Raw genomic sequence first — 18084 nt, forward strand, 5'->3', positions numbered from 1 at the left:
ATTAAATCTTGCTTAGACAAAACATGTTTTGACATATCATGGAACATATTTCGTTTTGCATGCCACCATAAGCTAAAATGCTATTGACTAATGTACTATGGTAACCCAACAAGTATGGATAGTTAATAGTGTTTGACTAATTCATGGTTAATCATGGATAAATATGTCATGCAAACATAGCTACTGAATGGATATAATACTCTTGCTTTGTTCTGAGCTCTGACTGACATGGTTATCTAAGCCCTTTAGAGCTTATAGCACAGAAAAAAGGACATTCATTGATAAATTGTCACATAAAATCCCTTCAGATGTGAGTTTTATTCATGTCTCAGCCAATGTCTACTTGGGAGTAATTGTCAGAACAGATCTTCTATAGCATGCTTTCCTCACGCAGGTTATCAGCAGTGGTTTCAGTCAAGCTTGTGCTTTGAACAAACCTTTAGGATTTTAGATCTGGTTCTCTCACATTGCTTTAACTTTCCTCCAAGAATCTAAAGGAAGTTTTCAAAGGGTTCTTAAATAGCTTTCATCCAAGAACTGATTATACTTGCTCTCCTTTTTTTTAAAAAAAAACTTCCCCTATACTGGAAGATTGTCAGTCTAGTATTTCAGAGTAACTAAAATAATTCTCAAGGTTGTAGATCTGAATGTTGTTTAATTCTCTTCTACAAACATAATTGCCTTTCTTTTAAAGAAACATTGCCAGAAGCAAATGTATTTCTGGAAATACCCCAGGCACATGCTGTTGAGAGAACATTGGTTATTTCATATATAAATAATCACAATGTAAAGACTTTGACAATAGCAATGTTTTTAAAACAGGCATTATAACAACCTTGGGGACAAACAGGGATCTCGGGAGGAGAGGAGTGGATGAACACAAACAATTTTGACTATGAAACATATTACCATATAAGTAAGATAATAGATCTGAACATAAAATTAGCCTGAAACAGGACTAGCTGCCTTTTCAGGCAGAGATTTATCTTCAGGATTTCTCATGAGATTCTAAATTGAGAATATACTGGGAAAAGCTGTGTGAAGGATTGAATGACAGCTGAATCTTTTATGTTAAAATGTTAGACATGGTCAAGTAAGCTCCTCAAAAAAGAAACGGTTTTAGTTCAGCTATGGATTTGAACTCTTTGCAGCCTTTTCTGTATTTCCAGCCATCACAAAAATTATATTAGCACTCACTCTTTTAAAAAATACTGGCTTACTTTCAGAATGATGACTGGATCTAGTTGGTGATTATTTTCCCCCAAAAAATCAAATAGCAACAGAGAAGCAGTTCCTTCTAACCTTATCTAAGCTGTGTCTAAATATGACATAGATGCTGCTGTACTATGAGAATTAATCCATCTCTCATGCAACCCTTAGATGAGGATAGGAAGGAGTATACATGGAAGCAGAATACTGTTTAGAGCTTGTAGGTGAATTATCAGAAGATATGCTGCAGTTTTGTATTTCTGCGTTTGATCTTAACAAGAAAAAAGGCACCAGTCCTAAGCTAGTTTCCTTATAATGCTAAGCTGTGTCTCTATTTTAGTGATCAACCCTGACTGCTCTTTAGAAGGCCAGATCCTGAAGTTGAATACTTTGGCCACCTAATGAGAAGGAAGGACTCACTGGAGAAGAGCCTAATGCTGGGAAAGGTTGAGGGCAAGAGAAGAAGGGGATGACAGAGAATGAGGTGGCTGGATGGAGTCACTGAAGCAGTAGGCATGAGCTTAAATGGATTCCAGAGGATGATAGAGGACAGGAAGACCTGGAGGAACGTTGTCCATGGGGTTGCGATGGGTCAGACATGACTTCGCAACTAACAACAAGATTCAGTCTAAACACTCAGTCAAAGTATAGTTTAGCATTACTGTTATAAACTCAACCTCAGTTTTATGCCTTTGAGTCCAGAGAACTGGCAACACTCAATATAACAGTATTTTATTCATATACTAGCATATTTACATAAACCTTGTCCTATCCCCAACCCCATACAGATATTTTTGGTTGCAATTCTCAGTGTAAAAAATACATTTTTTTATCTGAACACATAAGATTTGTTCTTACCGAGAAACAGCTATAAAAATAGTTGCACGAAAGCCAAGCCAGATAATTACTTTGGGAAAGAAAAGTTATGTTGGCCTGGCCTCTCAATTAAGAGCCTTATTCTCTGACTGTGCAAGGCCTTCAATGGCTCTGGTAGTCTTTGGTTAAGTTTCCTTGACTGCATAGCATGCCCTCAGACATTTTCTTAATTCCCACAATCCACCCAGAAATTGAATATTATGCCAGCGTAGCTCGAGTTAGCTGGGACAGCCAATGTGTTGAACTGTACTCAGATGAAAAGGCAGATAAGCCAACGCACATCATGAGCATATGAGCCCATCAATGTAGGTTGTTTTGTTGGCAGCCAGGTGCTGTTCTTGCAAAAAGTACTTTCTTCCCCATCAACCTCTTCTGTCTTCCACTGGCATCAATGCAAGAGGCCCAATCAGTTTACAATGGATGCATTTTGAATGCAACCGTTGTGTACTACATGTGAAGAAATGCATGAAATACGTTCCTAGCTTGTAAATGGTTGTGCAAAGACATCTAGCCAAGACTGCCTCCACACACATTCACATCTTCACACATATTAATCAGGGAGCCTAATACACATTTATATGTGATTTGTTAACAGACTTTCTACTTCTTTCCGCATTCAGCATTCCTTGTAATTGTAGGGCAGGCCTCCTTTATCTAATGTTTCAAAGTCCGCTGCCAATGTCTCTGTCTTCTCTGACCAATGTTTCAATTAAGCATTGTGGGATCCGATGGAATTCTGGATTCTTCTCCATTCCCAGGCATTTGTTCCATCACTGGAAACATCACATCTGACAATTTAGGACAGGAAAGGGATGACACAGCTTATTCTGAAGTTGCCTCTCAGTAATATTTCCCTCTGGAAAAGAATTGCTTATTGTTTTCTATTATAGTTTCATGCCTTCAGTGTGGGTAAATTAGATTTATTTACCTAAGAAGCAAACTTAAACCACTGCAAATTACAGGGGAGCGAGTATGATTCTAGAGCCCCCTATGACTCTAGTTTTGATCCCATATGAGTTTTATATAACCGTGCGATATGGAATTATTATAAAAAAGTGAATAGCCTTTTATACCAGATGTACATGCCAAAGACACAAATCATTTTCCTTAAACTAAGCCAAAAATGAAGTGAGCTGAGCTTATAACTAAGTTAATCACATTTTGCATTCTCATTGTGAATTTTTTTAAAGAAAAGGGCCGGCTTAGAACCTTATTGAGGATGGTGTTTTCCCCAGTTATAGTTTTCCTCAGAATATACTTCCCCAGAAACTCTAACTGCTTGTATGTAGTTATTTGCCTAGAAAATCTGTGCTCAGTGAGAGAGGTTTTGAGTTCCTTGATCCAGACAGATTGGATAGGATTTTGTGCTTGTCTGACTTCCTTAGGAAACTTGTCAACAAGGATAGAATTCAGTTACCTCACATGCATTAACCGTCTTCACAATACACAGTTCAGAGGGGGAGGGGAAATCTCCCAAATAGACATTATTTCAATAGAGCAATTGTTGCAAAGTACCAGTTGATAACTATTATGTCACTCACTAAAATTTCATGAGAATGTTACAACCCAGATAAATTTTCCAACAATTTTCCCTATTTGGTGTCATCAGGCTGTGTTGAATTACATTTCCCAATATTTCCAGCCAGTGTAGAGCCTGGTTATATTAGCCAGAAATTCTATAATTGCTGTTTGGACCAACACCTTGAAAAAATTAGGTTGGGGAAATCTGGCTTATACTTTTAAGGTTACAGTTGAGAACGAATTTAGTTTGTGAAGAACAGCTCAAAAGGAAGCACGTATCTTGTTACTTCGAAAAATACATGTTTCCTATTTTAAAAGCCCCAAAGTCTACCATGAAATACAACATGGGTTTTTTAAAAGTCGCTTTAGCTTTTCATTATCACATTCTAATTGGCAGTGCTTTTTCTTTTCAAGAGATAATCGTACAATGCAGACGGTTTATACATGGGGAAGTCCACCCTGCACAGCAGGAACTTCGAAATAAAGATAAATGTTGAAGCAAAACAGGAATTTAATTGAAAAACATGGGCAGGGAATGTATAAATCCCAGCCTGCAGGAATTGGTGAGGGAGGGGAACTGACAATTTCCTGGACTTTTGTCCATAAAAGGTTGCACTGAGGATTTGATGTTCCATTCTGATTGGGGCTGTCTATAATTGCTGGCAATATTTAAAAATAGGTAAATCGTGTTAACATCCTTTGCACAAGCATGTTGTCTTCATATTTTATTTCTTAAGGTCAATCAGTGCTAACTAAAAGATAAGAGTTTGCATATTGTATGAATATGATAAACAGAGTGATGATTTTCTTTAAGTTCCAAGCACGGCAATAAGAAGGAACAAGAAAATGGGGACAATGCTATGTCCATGATAAGGAACTTGGGCAATGATCCAATCCTGAGATGTTGCTGATTTATTATACCGCTGAAGGCCAAGAATGCCAACAGGGGAAAGCTTTTCTGACAAGTCTCTAATCCCTCCTCATCTTGGCTCTCACAGTTTCCATTAAAAGGAATTTATAGAAACAAAAAACGCTTTTTCTTGACTCTGGATGTCAGGGGGCAATCCTCTGCCATGGGAAAAAGTGGAGATGTTTTTTTCAACCCCTATTTGTAATGACTGCATGGCAAGTTTATTCATGCTTAAAGGAGATTTATCTGTAGCTCAGGATTGAAATGAGGGGTCCTTGGTGCTCTCTGAGCTCGGTTGCTTTCTTACAGACATTTCATTACCCAAACTAGGTAACTTCCTCAATGCTATGTTACCTAGCTTGGGTAATGGAACGTCTGCAATAAAACAACTGAGCTCAGAGCACCAAGGACCCCTTATTACCCATGCGTCGTAGAACTATGTTTTACTTTGACATTATCCAACTTTCTTGGTTACACAGTGTTAAGGAAATTAGTTGTGCAGAGGTCTCCTCGTGCTACCAAAGAGTTGCACAGACAAGGAAGGGTACTGAGAGCAGTAAGAGTCACACAGTAACCACAAGAGTACACTGAGTTGTAAAAGCAAAAAGTAGTTTACTTTTGAGGTGGTGTAAAAACAAAAATGCACAGTCAAAAATAAACAGTCCAGGTCATACACAATAGCAACAGTCCAAGAAGTAATCCAAAATACCAAGTTTTCTTACCGGTCCAGAGGTCAATACACAGATGTACAGGTTTAGCACAGTAGTAAACCAACAGTACAGAACAACAGTAATAGTAGAGAGTGAATTCAGAGAGAGAAAGAAGCTACGTTACTAGCTCCCTCTTATGGCCATGAGAACACTTACACACCCATTGGCCAATTAACATCTTAAAGACATAACATCATGGTTAATATATTTTCAACCCAAAATTGTAGGCTAACACCATATGCCTAACACACAGTATACTTTAGACCAGTGTTTTTCAACTTTTTTTGGGCAAAGGCACACTTGTTTCATGAAAAAAATCACGAGGCACTCCACCATTAGAAAATGTTAAAAAATTTAACTCTGTGCCTATATTGACTATATATAAAGTACCGTAATTCTCTTGAATAGGAATCACATAAACACAAAGAAAGTATTTTATAATTACTTTTCAATTTTTCCCACGGCACACCAGGCAACATCTCGCGGCACACTAGTGTGCCGCGGAACAGTGGTTGAAAAACACTGCTTTAGACACAAATTACACTGTGGGTCAGTATATCCTGGGACTACCATCATTGTCATGGTTGATATCATTGTTTACCCCATGATGGATTAACTGTATGCTTTCTATCTGTGCTAGGTACAGTAGTCAGTAACACAATACAGCGGCCATTGGTGTATATTAAGTTACAACTTGCATCTGTGGTACATCCTTGGACATATCTTAGCTGAGCTGCTCCCACATACTTGAAAGGCGAAACTACCCACCTAGCCCTCTTATGGCTGCTTTAATCTTGATCTGCCTTTGGCTGAGTTATCATAGAACAGAGGAAGGTAAATTGGAGGGTGAAGAACCATAATAAAAGCAGGGGCTCCGGGAAGAAGGAAACCCTTCAAAATACGACAGGTTGAAATCTGCATGGAAGATCAAGACAGGAAACTGAGCAGCTGAAAACTGAAAAAAGGCTAGCAGATGAAGAAAAATTAACTAAAATTGGGAGAGCCCAGCTGAAGAAATGAAAGCCAACAAAGCAAAAAATTTGAACCTTTGAAGATACATCTGGAAAAGGTGTGTCACGAACAAGTCGGCTGCAGGCATGCCATCACGAATGGACTTCAGCTTTACAACATGAGAGAACTCACTAAAGACGGATCCAGACTAAAACCTGGCTGCCTGTTATGATGGAAAGCCTACCTTGAATAGACTACTAGGGAGTCTTACTGCTTGAGATCTTCCTCTGCATTTGTTTGAATATGGGGACAGCAGTTACATCTTTCCCTTGCACTGCACTGAACAGCAAGAAAAGTCACATCAGCCCCATAGGTGACCTAGTTTTTCCTCATTCCAAGCAGATAACCATAAAGAGGCCCTGGATCTCCTGCTTTTTTCTCCAATTGCCAGAAGAAGAAAAATTCCACTACCTAGAAAGTAGGAAATCTAAATAACAGTACTGTGAAACTGTATTATGTTTTACTTTCTCCCATCTGTTTTTAGGCACTTACCGTATTCCTGAGCCTTTGTGATAGAGTGGCCATGTTATAAAGCTAAACAGAAGTTGCCAAGAAGAGATATTTTGGGAGAAATTCTTTGCTGAAACACTATTGACTAGGTAGCTATAAAGGGACAGGGAATCTTTTTCAGTATTATATTTATGCATTTTTCTTCAGCCATTTGAGCAAGTAGCCGCTGATGCTGAGACATAACCAAGTGGGAAGGGCTGAAATAACTTTGGTTTTGCAGTTTTTAAATTATCCATTTTTTCCAGGTCCCCCATCACATGCCCATGACTATGGGAAAACCAGGGATGGGGGTATTGTTTATTTTAACCCTTTAAATCATCCTCTTCACTCTGGGAGAATTGAGTTGGAGGTAAATTGTTGTTGTTGTTAGTTGCGAAGTCGTGTCCGACCCATCGCGACCCTATGGACAATGTTCCTCCAGGCCTTCCTGTCCTCTACCATCTTCTGGAGACCATCTAGGCTCACACCTACTGCTTCAGTGACTCCATCCAGCCACCTCATTCTCTGTCGTCCCCTTCTTCTATTGCCCTCAATCTTTCCCACCATTAGGCTCTTCTCCAGTGAGTCCTTCCTTCTCATTAGGTGGCCAAAGTATTTGAGTTTTAGCTTCAGGATCTGGCCTTCTAAAGAGCAGTCAGGGTTGATCTCCTCTAGGACTGACCGGTTTGATCGCCTTGCAGTCCAAGGGACTCGCAGGAGTCTTCTCCAGCACCACAGTTCAAAGGCCTCAATTCTTTGGCGCTCAGCCTTTCTTATGGTCCAACTTTCACTGCCATACATTGCAACTGGGAAGACCATAGCCTTGACTATACGCACTTTTGTTGACAGGGTGATGTCTCTGCTTTTTAGTGTGCTGTCTAGATTTGCCATGGCTTTCCTCCCCAGGAGCGTCTTTTAATTTCTTGGCTACAGTCCCCATCTGCAGTGATCTTGGAGCCCAGGAAAATAAAATCTGTCACTACCTCCATTTCTTCCCCATCTATTTGCCAGGAATTGAGAGGGCCAGATGCCATGATCTTGGTTTTCTTAATGTTTAGTTTCAACCCAAGTTTTGCACTCTCCTTCTTCACCTGCAACAAGAGGCTCTTTAGTTCTTCTTCACTTTCTGCCATTAGAGTGGTATCATCTGCGTATCTTAGGTTGTTGATGTTTCTTCCGGCAATCTTAATTCCAACTTTTGATTCATCTAGCCCTGCCTTTCTCATGATGTGCTCTGCATATAAGTTAAATAGGCAAGGCGACAGTATACAGCCTTGCCGGACTCCTTTCCCAATTTTGAACCAATCAGTGGTTCCGTGTCCAGTTCTCACTGTTGCTTCTTGGCCCGCATATAGATTTCTCAAGAGACAAATAAGATGGTCTGGTATGCCCATCTCTTTAAGGACTTGCCAGAGTTTGTTATGATCCACACAATCAAAGGCTTTAGCATAGTCAATGAAGCAGCTTTGGCCCAGTCGCTTCATTCTTTCTGGCGCTACTAGTACTAGTCCTCTGCTCTTCCCCAGTAGCATATTGGACACCTTCCGACCTGAGGGGCTCATCTTCCAGCGTCATATCATTTTGCCTTTTGGTACTGTCCATAGGGTTTTCATGGCAAAGATACTGGAGTGGGTTGCCATTTCCTTCTCCAGTGGATCACGTTTTGTCAGAACTCTCTGCTATGACCTTTCCGTCTTGGGTGGCCCTGCACGGCATAGCTCATAGCTTCATTGAATTACGCAAGCCCCTTCGCCACGACAAGGCAGTAATCCATGAAGGCAGTAATCCATGAAGGAGGTAAATTAGATGCTGGTTATTCATGGGTTGTTCATCCTCAAGACATAAGATCTGAGAACAGCCCTGCTAGGTCCCCACCAGGAGAGAATCCCCTGCACAGCAAAACACCAGGATGAGATGGCACCACTCAGGTCTGGTAGACTAAGATTGCTGGTCAGGGGGAAGGGTCACCAGTAGCAATGACATGTGGTCAGTACCATTTCATCTTCTAGAGCAGGGGTAGGCAGCCTTGGCTCTTTGGAAGGGTCACCAGTAGCAATGACATGTGGTCAGTACCGTTTCATCTTCTGGAGCAGGGGTAGGCAGCCTTGGCTCTTTTATGACTCGTGGACTTCAACTCCCAGAATTCCTGAGCCAGCATTGCTCAGCTTGGAAACCTCTCCCTTTCCCCTCAGCATGGCTGGCTCGGGAATTCTGGGAGTTGAAGTCCACAAGTCATAAAAGAGCCAAGGTTGCCTACCCATGCTCTAGAGATTGAAACTGGATGAAGAGCCGTTGTGCTGATGCACTAAGGGTGTATCACTGATCTTCACAAAAGTGTGGTATCTTTCTATAGCCTGCACTTATTTCACATCTGCAATAAAAATTGTGAAGAAACATTATCTTGAAAGAGACATTCCCTGTGCGCCATGCCCCACAAAGGGATGACGACCGCTATAATTTTATAAATATTATGGACCTTTTGCTTCAGAAAAACTAGGGAAATTAATGATGCATTTGCAAAATAAATTTATTGATTTATTGGCAAAATATAGACAAGTGAAGAAGATTTCTTCAGCTTAACAACAATATAAAATTTGATAAGTTCTAGCATTTAGATTAGCAAGTGCTTTCCTTCAGAACAATCTGCAACCTCCAAATATGCTAGAACCACATCTTACGAAGTCCCCAGCCAGCTGGCAGGCAGCCTAAAGGGGATCTGCTTCTGGAAATTGCCAGGAGGTTATTTTATTGGATGACTTCAGGTTCTTTGAATAGACATGTCTTCGCATAATACATTATAAATATTTAAAGCAGAAACAGAAAATGCAAGTTGTTAATGGCTGCCGTGTATTGTTCCTAGCAATCCAAAAGTCATTTGGGGGTTCTAAGTACAACTGCAAGCTCAATCAGTGATATTTACCTTCAATTTAGCATTTTAGACTGTGTGTGTGTGTGTGTGTGTATATATATATATATATATATATATATATATATATATATATATATATATATATATATATATGTGTGTGTGTGTGTGTGTGTGTGTGTGTGTGTGTGTGTGTGTATATGTGTATGTATATATATGTGCGCACACACACATATACACACACACTTAAGTTCAAAATGTTTCCCTCCTAGATAGGTATGTTGGCACTGCCATCTTATGTGTCATTCCACAGCAATTAAGACTGCAGACTAATTATCATGTCAAGTCCTTGGCAGAACCTCTTCATTGCTGTTATCACTTCAAATTTTTAATTTTCTTCCAGCAGATGGAGCCAGAACAGAATTTTATAAATAGGCCTCTAGAACTACTTTCAGAATTGCAAGATTGCATTTTAACTTTCCACCCTTTTGCAAGATGGCAACATATTTTTTTTAAATCGCTAAATTGAAATGGACCCATTCGGACATAAGTCCAGATTAAGCATTCAAGTAATCTGAATGCTAAAGTAGCCATTCAAGTTGCATTTCGTGATGCAAGTATTCTCCTACTCATAACCAGAGCTGGGGTTTTTTTTAATTTAAACTTCCTTTCCTGAAAACAGAGTAAGAATCATTTACCATGTGATAAAGATCCAGCAGTTACATCCCAAGATGCAAAAGAATAACAGAATTAGGTCATTCTCCATGCTACAAAGCTTGCTGCTAGTTTCATCACAGCTTTCTAGAATCCTAGGCTAATATATGGAATATATGTGTGTACAGGCTAAACGATGGAAAGTGTGTGTGTATCACTGATATTCATACATGCACTCTGACTGCTGCTTCAGTAAGATAACAGGGATTTTTTTAAAAAGGCAGCACAAAGTTGAAATGAATTCTTAGGTGCTCTCTTTTTCCTCCATATGGAAGTCAGATGATAGGATGAAAAAGCTCCTTTGCTGGAGTGGGGAGTAGGAAGACAGTCATCTTAAGGAACATGGGGTTCCTTAAGGAATACATATTATTAAAAAGCTACAATATGTACCATACTTATACTTCTACTACAGGGGTAGGCAACCTTGGCTCTTTTATGACTCGTGGACTTCAACTCCCAGAATTCCTGAGCCGCATAGCTCAGCATGGAAACCTCTCCCTTTCCCCTCAGCATGGGTGGCTCAAGAATTCTGGGAGTTGAAGTCCACGAGTCATAAAAGAGCCAAGGTTGCCTACTCCTAAACTACTAGCTGCTTCAAGCTATTCCAAAGTCGTGAATGAACATGTGACATATGCTCCTTGTTCTGTACAACCTAAAGGGGAAGAAGATGTAGTTGTCCCACCTAGCTTTTTCAGATGAGATCTAATTTTCCAGGCAATAAGCATGAGGGTCTGCGGCATTTACCTTTTTAATAGAATCTAGCAGGGCAGAACCTGCCAATGTTTCAGCAGCCTGGGATGCTAGTATAAGGCACCGACTCTCTAAGTGGGGTCTCAAGACCTCTTGGGGTCCACAAGTCCCTTTCAGGGGATCCATGGAGTCAAATCAGTATATATCTAAATTTTTGAGTGTTTAATTTCTAATGTAGTAAATGTTGATAAATATAATCCACCTAAACCATAGCTTTTTGGAGTCCTCCATGATTTTTAATGATTGTTGCCAAATTTCAACTTCCAGAGTCATTGGTGCTCTCTGAGCTTGGTTGTTTGTTTGCAGACTAGATAACATCAGATAACATCTATCTATTTGCGTGCCCAAATGATTAGAGACACTGAGAGATCAGAGCTAGAATATAGTTCAATGCATTAAATAACCGAATATAATACATTCTGATATGTTGATACGTTCAATCAATTTTATTTCAGTTAACCATTGGCAAGCTACATAAAAACATAATTTTAAAAAATACCAAACTTGCACCAGATGTTACCACATTTCCATTTGAGGTAACTATAAAAATGCAGCTACAGGACAGGAGATACAGTAGTTTCATATCCAAGAGAAGCAGGACCACATCACATTGTTATCTGTTCTTCCTGGGTACTGACAGAGCAGGGACAAGATACAGCTATTCCAAATATCCCCATAGAAGTTATAATAGTACAGGATTAATGTTTTGTCATAACAAAACAGAGCACTAATATAGTGATAGGAATTGGTGGATTCAAAAGACTCAGCTTCACAACTTGTCTCACTTGTGAATGTATAGAGTTGTTGAACTAGCTGCCCTCATCTTATGTTCCCTTAGCATTAGCAACCGAGGATCATAATACAGTTTTATATTACAGGGTTATTATCCCATAGTCATCATTAATAGATGTGAACTGTAAGTTACCGGAAATCTGCAATAACCAAAGTGATGGGAAAAACATACAGTATCATGTTGTTCTGCAGTCAGTCAGTCAAACCCTAAGAAGGCAATCAAAACAAAAAGGGTGATTACTGAAATATAGATGGGGGAAAACTCAGCTTTCTGAGATGTGGTCCAGCACAAAATCAAAACAAACCTTGCCAGTTTACTGATATGTTTTCTGGATGCTTTGCAAATAAGTTCACATTCATTATGACTAGGGTTCTCTACATTTTGACTATAAAGTCTATAAAGATATCCTGAGCAAAAATCTAGCCAGAATCCTTAGGATGAATTTCAGTTTAGAAACTTGAGGATACTGGCCATCTCTTATTTGCTTCTGGAACCTTTGTTGTTTCTGGACCCAGAAAGTTATAAATTCACCCTTTATGAAAAGAAATAGTCCCACTCTTATTAAAGGTCATAGTAAGACACTGATTGAAAAAATAATAAATAGATCTGAATAATTATAGTCGAAGTGCCAATATCCCCTTTTCAGTGAAAACACTTAAATGATAACAGCTGACCAGACACTGCTAGATAAATAGGTGTTTAAAGATACATTTCATTTAAGTCTGATTTTAACACCAAACTTGTCAAGTGTTGATAATCTTTGAAAATCAGAAAGAATACAACCCTGTTGATTTTTCTGAATCTTTTAGCAGTTTTTGATATTATCATTTATGGAATGATTGTCTGAATTATACCATTTAGATTTATATGCCACTCCACAGTGCTTTACTGCACTCTCTGGGCAGTTTACAATGTCAGCATATTGCCCCCAGCAATCTGGGTCCTCATATGGTAGAAGCTGCTTTATAATGGCTGTAACTAGATGGAGCACAAAGGAATAATCCCATATTTACATTATGGGGTTCCAGAATCTTCTTTGGTATTAAATAACCACGGAGCAAAATATTTTAAAGAATTAAAGTGTTGCAATATACAATATTTTATCTCTCCTTTTTATCAGATCCAAATGAGGCAATAGAAATGTTGAATCAACCTAGCTATATTAATGGAGTAAACCAAGAAACAAGATCCTGCTTGTAGATAATTTCTCTGTCAAGCAAGTAGTGATCAATCTATTCTGGAAGGGTTTTTTTATTCTCTGGATGGGGCCTCAACATTCACAATGCTGGAATAAGTACCACAAAGACACGCCTACTCCTAATGAACTTGCTTCTCTCTTTCATTAGAGGAAAAAGGCCTCTGTGGCATGAAATACCTTTAATCAGTTTAGGTTAGTGTGCCAGGTATAGAGACAATTGGGTAGAGATAACTTTCTGACAAAATCTGACAAATACTACAAACGGGCATTATTCCCACCTACCTTTTCTGTAGAAGCTTCTATCAGATCTTTTCTATACGTAGCGTAGGTGTTATTTGCACTTCCTACTTTTACCCCATGCCCTCCAGGTAAGATTGGCTGAGAAAAAAACTAATAAAAGAGAATATTTGTAGCTCAAGGTTGAACTATGGAGTTCCTTCCGTTCCCTGAGCTTGATTGTTTGCTTGCAGATGTTACATTGTCCAACTAGGTCAGGGCTTTTCAACCAGTGGTATGGGGACCACCTGTGGTACATTGGCACCTGGCAGGTGGTACACAACCATCCTAGAAAAGTGGTAGCGGAGGAGGGGAACGGCAGCACCACACAAGGCTGAGGGAGAGATGGCTGGAGCTGCAGGGCTGCCAGGGCTCAGTGGAAGCGCCAGGATCAGCGCTTCTTCGGGGCTGTCAGGGCTCAGTGGAAGCACCAGGATCAGCACCAGGCTCCAGCTGGAGCTCGGCACTGATCCTGGCGCTTCTGCTGAGCCCAGAAGAAGCACCAATCAATGTTGTAGCATTTCCAGGGTCTTGTGATTTACATTCAGATGCTTGGCAACTGATTCAATGTTTATGACGGTCACTGTGTCCCAGTGAAATGACCAAAACCTGCTGCAACCACCCAGCAGAGGGGGGGGGAATAAAAACCAAACACCCACCCCACCCCACCCCTGCTGCCAATCCTCAACAGAAATGCTCACAACAATGAAAACTTTGCTTGGTGTCTTGCTCGGCTGTGGCTTGGGGGGCACTTTTTCAGTGCCATTGTAACTTCGAACAGTCATTAAGTGAACTGTTGTAAGTCGAGGACTACCTGTACTTCATCACTTTTTTCCTTTTTTTTTGGTCATCAAGTTTTTGACACCTTGCTAGGCGACTGGTGGTACTCGTATGTTGCCATATCCTAAAAGTGGTACAATGGGTGAAAAGTTTGAAAAGCCCTGAACTAGGTAATATAATTAGTACATCTCACTAGCCAACTAGGCAATATCTTGCTTTGATGATGTTACCTAATTGGGCAATGTAACATCTGCAGACAACCAAGGTCAGGGAGTAGCAGAACTCCAAAGAGTAACTGACCCATAGAGCTTCAACAGTAGGCCAGTGTTTTTCATCCTTAGCAACTTTAAGACGTGTGTGTGTGCGCTTCCACTCCCAACATTCTATGGGAGCAATGCAGGCTGGGGGATTCTAGGAGTTGAAGACCACACAATTTAAACTTACCAAGGAAGAGAGACATAGTTCTAGGCTGAGGGAGCACCAGAATCTGGGTCTCCCTGATCCTAGTTTGACACTTTAGCCATTACACCTGAAAGGAATACATTATTAATCAGAAATTTCTAATGAGTCTAAAGGTCAATAGAAGCCACCTGAAAGTCATAGATTCTAGACAAGTAAATTACATACAAATAAGAAAAGCAGAAGTTGCTAGCTAACTGAAACCGCAAGTAGAGGAAACACAAAAACTGAGCATAAAGTTTAGAGCAGACACGTCAAACACAAGGCTCGGGGGCCAGATCCAGCCTGCGAAGTGGTTTCATGCGGCCCGTGAAGCCATCCTGGAAACAGTGAGGGAACGGCCCCCACTACCTTGGCCCTGGCCCAGAGACCCTCCTCCTGCCACAGACCCTCAGATCTGTCCCACTCCTGCCCAGGCCCCCATAGGCACCCTTGATACGAATGACGTAGAGCTGGCCACGCCCACCCAGTAGGCCATACGCACTTTAGCCACGCCCACCCAGTAGGCCACGCCCACCCAGGCCACACCCACCTGGCCCCCTGAGGGCAACCGCAATGCTGATGCAGCCCTCAATGAAATTGAGTTTGACACCCCTGGTTTAGAGCTTAAGGTAGCAAAGGTATAACGGCAAACAAATATAATTATAAGAATTGAGCTTTGTTAATAGAAAATTAGATGGTGATAGATAGGATGCACACAAAGGGGCTTCCTGGAACATGGGAGGGATAGTGGTTTTAAGTGGTCCAGATTAGTTTATCAGGATGACTGGGGAAGGGGCGTTGAGTGCAATAGGGGAGGGGGGAATCTGCGTGAGGTAAGATATAAAAATGTGTCAAACAGCTCTTTAAGGTGTGGCTGGACTCTTATGTGTGCTTCAGCTCACCAAGCCTTTTTGCAAATGCTTCTTTTTAAATAAAACCTTGTTGCTGGAATTCCAAGTGAGTTTGTTTATTTTGGGATCTTCCAAACATGCCCCACTTGCTTCTGCCAGTTTCATGTCAATTACCAGTTTGAGTCCCAATTCTAGCCTATAAAGGCCATATTTTCTGAGGGTCAACCTAATATAAAGGCATTTTTATTTTCTCTGTGTTACTCTTAAACATTTATGTGGCATGGGCATTTTGTAATTATTTTGTCCTTTTTACCTATCTATTTTTAACTAGCATATATTTTAATTATTAGTACAAAAAAATCTTATGTTTTCGGTGTATTTTAAACTGCCTTCAGTACACTTGGTTTTTCAGGCAGATTTTGGAAATCTAAGAAGCAAGCCTCTCCCACAATCGTTAATATTGCCCCGCAGTCTTTCTGCCGTACAGAATATAAAATATACAACCAGTTATTGAAGAAAATGACACAGGGCAAACGAAGTCCAGCGGGAAAAGCCTCTCCTTGCCAAATCTTGGGCAAATGGGAGTGGAACAAGTGTTGCAGCTGCTAGATCGTGCCGAGTTGCGTTTGTGTGATAAAAAGAGAAAATCCGGAGCGGGGGAGGGGAGAGGAGGAGAGACGTCGCTTGTTTGGGGGATGTTGCAAGGCGTGCCAACGCCATCGCTCTTTGTATTTAACAGACGGCGCAGACAATACGCCTCCAGGATTTATCCTAGACCAGGCTTAGCCTCTATTACTCCAGCGAGAAAACGAACAGGTTGAGCCTCCGATGCGTGTTCCTAAATGCAAGCAGAGGACGTGAAATGATCGAAAACGCAGCCGCGTAGAAGAGAACCCTACTTGGCCGCACACAGAGCATGCGCAAGAGAGAAGATGCCGGGGGTTGGCATCGCCAGCACCTTCCGCTCGCCGTTTCCTCGTTTCTAAATTCCAGGCTTTGCCGCAATGCAGTCGCCTCTCTTCCCCTTCTTTTCTTCCCTCGCTCCCGCCCTCCCCCAGCCAGCCCCCCCCGCTCTGCAGATGTCTGCAAAACCCGCCTCGTCTGCAGTGGGCGAAGGGGGCGCGCCGCCTTCTCTGCATTCGTGGCGAGGCTTTTGCCGGCTTGCCGCCCCCGGAAGCCGCCGAGCAGCCGACGCCCTGCTTCTCGCCAGCGCGCCGGAAGAGGGCGCTGGCGAGCAGGGCCCCGGGCGAAAAGAAAGAGCCGCCGCGGAGACGCCCCTTAAATCAGGCAGCTGCTCGATTTCCCAGCAGAGCCTGGCGGCGGGTCCCGCTGCGGATGAAATAGGGGCCGTGAACGGTGCGGGGAAACGGCTCCTTTCGCTGCGGAAGTGGCGCTTGTTCTGACTCGTCCCTTCGTCGGGTTGGACAAACGCGCATCCAGACACACACACCCACCCACCCCACTTCCCTTTTGGGGTCTGCCATTTAGAAATGCCGCTTTCGAGGAAAGACCCGCAAGGAGAGGAGGTGAACGAGAGAAGCGCTCAGTTTTAATTCGGCAACTTGCGCGTCTTGCCTCCCGCGTGCACCCCGGAAGCCGTTTTAGGAAAGAGATATCTTCTGATGGCCGCTCTTTCTTTGCGGTTAAGAGGAAAATGGCGCTTTGATCTCTCTTGCCCGTGGCCCCCAAATAATAAAACGGTCCTTTGAACCTCTTCGCGGCTGACTGATGGGAGCAATCTTTGGGCTAGGCCGCCTAGCCTTTCGTGAAGCTCGGTGGCTGCCTTGAAAGAGGGCGGGACCCGCGTCTGCAGAAGCGTGTCGGTTGTTGCTGCTGCTTCTCCCTTCCTTTCCTCTTTTGTACGCCGGCAAATCCTGACGCATTGCTAAGAATTAGGTTTTTCACCGTTTTGAGGGGGGAAAAATGTAAACTAAACTAGTTGAATGCAATTTAAAATACAGAGAGACCATTCCAGATTCTGCTTGCTAAAATAAAATTTACAAACCCTGATGCTTTTCATATTGGCATGGTGCCGTATGGCTGTAATTGTGTCTGCTCACCTCTGTTACTCATCCATGTACCTCTCTGATAGAGCCGTGTGTTATTCGTTTGAATTTTGCTTTCAAGATAGATGAAGAGATGTTTCCACCATACAATTAACTGCCATGGATGCAGTGAAGGGAACAATCCAGGCACCTGACCCCTATACAATTATCTATACTAGGATCTGAATACAGCCAGTCCTTGACTTACAACCAGTGGTGGGATTCAGCCGGTTCGTACCACTTCAGCAGAACCAGTAGCTAATTTTTTGTTGCCCAGGCCCAGAATGGACTTCCGGAAGCAGCATCCATACAGAGTACCAGTTGTTCACATATTTGAATCCCACCACTGTTTACAACCATAATTGAGCCTGCAATTTTGGTTGTGAATTGTGTTGATTGTAAAGCAAGTCACTGTGACCTTACCTGATTTTATAACCTTTTTTACAGGAGTCATTAAGCAAGTATGTCAGTTGTAAAAGAAACCCATTGTTCACTATGGGGTGTTTTTTTTTGCCAGAAACTAGAAGTAAACACCTGGCAAAAATGACATAAGGGACCATCTTGCCTTTGACTCAAAGCACTTACATTTTTATGTAAATAGCTGCTGTGAAAAATCATCTAATGCTGGCAAATGAATTCAGATA

The 18084-nt window shown here is 41.6% G+C and overlaps 1 long non-coding RNA gene across 1 annotated transcript; it reads right to left on the reverse strand.

The window, feature by feature from the left end:
- Positions 1–11481: 11481 nt before the first annotated feature.
- On the reverse strand, positions 11482–13525 carry LOC308662307. Its single transcript, XR_014025163.1, has 2 exons — positions 13330–13525; positions 11482–12055 (listed from the first exon to the last, which is right to left on the reverse strand). It is a non-coding gene; the product is annotated as an uncharacterized lncRNA (long non-coding RNA).
- Between the last annotated feature and the right edge of the window lie 4559 nt (positions 13526–18084).

This window comes from Vipera berus (assembly GCF_964194415.1).
Source record: "Vipera berus genome assembly, chromosome: 2".
NCBI classification, from domain to species: Eukaryota; Metazoa; Chordata; class Lepidosauria; order Squamata; family Viperidae; genus Vipera; species Vipera berus.